Genomic DNA, 4362 nt, shown 5'->3' with positions numbered 1-4362 from the left:
ACCAGCGATTCTCCTTTCGCTGAAATGGCAGGGCGATCAGAGTTCTAGCCCTGGGTCACAGTGCAGTTTCGGGGGCCAGTGGTGGGCAGGCAGGACGTCCCTAGATGGACAAAGGCCAGAGACAGTCAGATCTCAGAGTCTGTCTCACTAGCCAGGAGTTGTTATTACGAACTTCGCTCCAAGTGGGGCTTGCAAGCCTGAGAGCAAGCTGGGGTCTGTGACAGGCAAATCTGCTGTTTCTAGCCTGTTCCCAAGGGCCTGCGGAGCTCCAGAGACAATTCGCTTTCTTGGGATAAAGCCTCACTAGGCAGCAGGTCCGCACCCATGGCCCGTCCTCGTTAGCACCTGAGTCAGAGGGAAGCTGCTTCGGGATTTGACAAAGGGGGGCAAAATGATAGGAACATTAGGCTGACCCCCTGGGGAAACTGAGGCACAGAGTGAGGCAGCAACTCTAGTCTAGCCACTAGACCACATTGCCTCCCCTGCAATCAGGTTAGCTCCCCTGCTCACCAGCCAGTCCTGCTGCCAGTCTTGCAGCTCAATGTGAGCTGCTCAGTGGTCCATGATTCCCCCCATCCCCACCCCAGTTCCTGTAGCACCCTTCCCCAGCCTGCCAGGAACCCCCAGAAGAGCAGGGAACAGAGCCAGCCAGAGGCCCATCCCCGTCTCTGCCCATACCCAGGGCTCCCTGCGCTTCTCTCTCCCAGCAGGTGCGTCAAAGCACTTGCAGAGCCTCTCTTCCCACAAGGCCCAGGGCTGACACACGTGCCCGGGGGGAAACCCAGCAGAAAGCACATCTCTTGTGTAAAGGGCTCCCAGTTGCAAGCCAGGCTGCAGGCAGCCCAGTGACTCAGTGCCCAGGCATGAGAGCAATTCTCCCACCCCTGCTTCCTCGCCTCCCTCCCTGCACCAGACACTCAGGTACATTCCAGCTGCGTCACACACCTGCCGAGAGCGGCTGCTTGGGGCACACGGCCCTCGCCACTTGCCTTCCCTCCTGGAAGCAGCAGCCTGGGAAACGGCCTTTGGCTGCCCTTTTGGAATGGGGGTCTAGGCCAAGCCAAGCTGGGCCTGCACGTGTGTGTAGGGCGGAGGCACCCGTAGGACCTGGTGATGGCCATGGGTGGTGGGGGTGCTTTGCACCATTTACAGTCAGGCCCCAAGAGTTCCCTGTCGGGCTCCCGCCTTGTCTCTCCAATGTCCTGGGACCAGCGTGGCTACAGCTTCACTGCACGGGGCTCCCACAGAGTCCGTATCGCCGGGCCCAGTACTTGCAGGGTCAGTCTCCTGGTGCAAAGGGAGTGTCACCCAGCCAGCATGGGCGTGGCTTGCACTTGGGCAATAGTGAATCAGGCCCCCAGTGTTTCAACAGAGGCCAGTGCAAGTGACTTTGGATGCAGGCCCAAGTGGGGGGAGGGGAAGGCAAACACACGTCTCTACGCCGGGCGCTCCACTGTACATGCCGAGCCCCCCGAACCGCTCTGAAGAGGTTCCCCACCCCGAGACCCAGCAGGGAGCAGGAGGCAGGGAAACCAAGCAAGCAGGAGAGGCCTCGAAACAACCTTCCCATGTCTTAAAACCTGTTGTGGGGGAGACCCCTGCATTTCCCCCTTCGCGGCTCCTCTCCCAGGCTAGGTGAGGGGTCGTGGCTGCCGGCAGTTCAGACCCTGACTTGCCCCCCCATGCTACCGCGCATGTGACGTTAGGGGCTGGCAAAGGCATTGATTGAACTAAGCACAGCAGAGACACCAGCTCAGCGAGTTGCCGTGGGCTTTGTGGCTGCTAACGTGGGGGTGGGGGGGCATCTCACAGCCGGGACTATAGTTGCCTAGGGGGAAATGGCTTTCATAGATCGGCGCCTTCCTGGGTAGCCACAGCAGGGTGGGCACGGATCCATCAAACCCAGTCCCGCCCGAGTCCCTCCAGCAGGCGAGCAGCATGCGTGGGGCAGGGATGGGGGCTGTGAAGTTTGCCCAGCCGCTGTGCCTGTCCCGTGGACAGAGAGCAGCTGTTGGTTTCTAGGCCCATCAGCCTCAGACCATGGAGCTGCCATGGGACGATCCGATCCCCAGCAAGCCTCCATAAGCCGACTGCTCCGAAAGTTGGGGGCAGGGGTCCGCTCTCTCACCCCCCCACTGTCCCTCGGGACCCAGAGCCAGGGCAGGGCTGCTAACGCCTCTGCTCTCTGTGGGGAAAGAGCCGGGGGATCTGCCCCAGCCCCATCCCCCTGCGCAGAATCCCGGCAGGGCCTGAGACGTGGATCAGCGTCGCCCATATCTCGGGCCCCACAGGCAGCCCCAGCCCCGGGATCGGAGGGTGCAAGGGAGCGTGTGGTTGGAGAAGGGGGAATGCGAGGGCAGAGCCATGCCAGCTGCTTCTGTAGCACTTAGCTTAGCCCCGGGGGCAGTCTCAGCAGGGGCACTGCATGAGAGTGGCACCATCTAGTGGTCAGAGCCTCTACTGCACAGGGCTGGGGGCAAGCCGGTAACTGCCCCTGGTCAACATTTCCTGACGGAAACTATTGCACTGGGAGGTGGGTGCGGGGGGGGGGTTTCCATTGTAACCCCTCCCCTGCCTCTGTCCTCCCCCCTGGGAAAATGTCATCTGGCACTTTTTCAATGGGAAATGTCAGAACTAAAGTTTAGTTTGGTTTTGTAGTGAAATGGATGTTTTGCTGTTCTAAACCGGGGAGATTTCAAAGTGGTCTGTTCCCCCCCCCCCGCCACCCAACATATACCCCCGCACCCACACGCCTTAATTGCTATGAATGCGACAGAATGAATGGCACGGGGGGGAGGGGTATTTTTTCTATTTTCTCCCTCCCCCGCTACATTTTCCTATTTTCCTCTTTGGAAATTTTCAAAACTTTGCAGCCTTGTGGCAAAAAAATAAAATAAATAAAAATAAAAAACAAAAAACAAAAGGAAAAACACACATGCACACCCCTGCCCCCCACTTTTTAAATAACTGGTTCCATTTCAAATCCTGCAAAACACACACACGCACCCTCTTCAAATGGTTTCCTGACATTGTTTTCCCAACTCTTTAACCTAGCCCCTCGTGTGGACGCCACGGGCACCCCAGGGAGATTTGCTGCCTCTGTTGCCGAAGCTGCGTCTACACTGGGGCTGGTTGGCCCAGCCAGCAGTTGGGGGCAGTCCCAGAAGTGTAGGCCAAGCCTGTGCAATCCCATTCCCAAGGCCAGGAGACACCCGACCCTCTCGTGTCCTAGGCAGGGATCTCTCCCATCCCGCTCTCATCTGGCTTCCTTAGCCCCGGCGTCGCAGAGCTCAGTACCGAGCAGCCCCCGGCACGCGGGGCTCTTTGGAGCCTGGATGCTGGCCCAGACCCATCTCGCTGTCTCCCTCCCACCAGCGCGCACAGCAAACCGGCTGCAGCTGCAACAGGAAAGCCGCTCTCCCTGCCATGCCCTGCGGTCAGGCCCTCCCACGGGCCGCTCGCGCCTCCCAGCTCGGCAGGAAGCCCATGGGGGCTAGGACCTGAGGGGTGCAGCGCTCCCTCCTTCGCCCCTTGGCCATGCCAGGGACCCTCACTGGCTGCAGGGAGACACGCTGGCCGCATCCAGCAGCATCTGGTCTGTGGCTCCCGGTGGGGGGATGCTGCTCTGATGCCAGAGCTTGGGAGAGCCCCCTCCTCCAGGCTCCACTGGGGCCCCTGAAGAATCCACACTGGGGCTGCTGGCCCAGGCCCATGGGAGCTCGGCCAGGGCTGGGGGGATGCCCCATGCGCCGCAGAGCCCATCACCTCCCTCCAGAGCCTCAGGGCTTTGATTCGAGCGCCCTGTGCCATACTTCAAATCCCACGGCAGGAGCAGGGCAAGGCCGCTCAGAGCCCATGTGGCTGGATCCCAAGGGGTCCCGCGGGGTCTCTGGGGGACATGCCTGGACCATGGCTCTGGTAGAGAACGTCCCTTCCACGTGCCTCTGCTGCTCAGAGACTGGGGTTCACCTGGAGACCTCAGGGGGCTGGGAAGGACTCCGTGGGGTGCTGCAGAACTGAGCCCCTATGTCAGAGCAGCCTCAGCTCCCAGGGGCTGGCTCGGCAGCCTCTCTTTATACCTGGAACGGGGCAGCTGCTCGCTGGCCTGCAGGGACCCCCTTTAGGCCTGGGGATGCTGCCAACACGGGGCTAGTCAAGCAGAGCGGCCATCCCGCCCCCTAGCATGGTACCGTGGGGCCCGACTGAGCCACCGACTCCGCCCAGAACCAGCACCCAAGCAGGTGCAGCAGAACCCCGGCTTGCTCCTAGGCCCCGCTTCTGTGCCCCCCCCGCGCTCGGCGGCTCTCCCCTCCAGCCTAGTTGGTTCCCTCCCCATCCCACGCACCAGCCTCTGCGAGCAAA

Source organism: Lepidochelys kempii, chromosome 25 (assembly GCF_965140265.1).
Source record: "Lepidochelys kempii isolate rLepKem1 chromosome 25, rLepKem1.hap2, whole genome shotgun sequence".
Classification (NCBI taxonomy): Eukaryota; Metazoa; Chordata; order Testudines; family Cheloniidae; genus Lepidochelys; species Lepidochelys kempii.
This window is presented reverse-complemented; position numbering follows the sequence as displayed.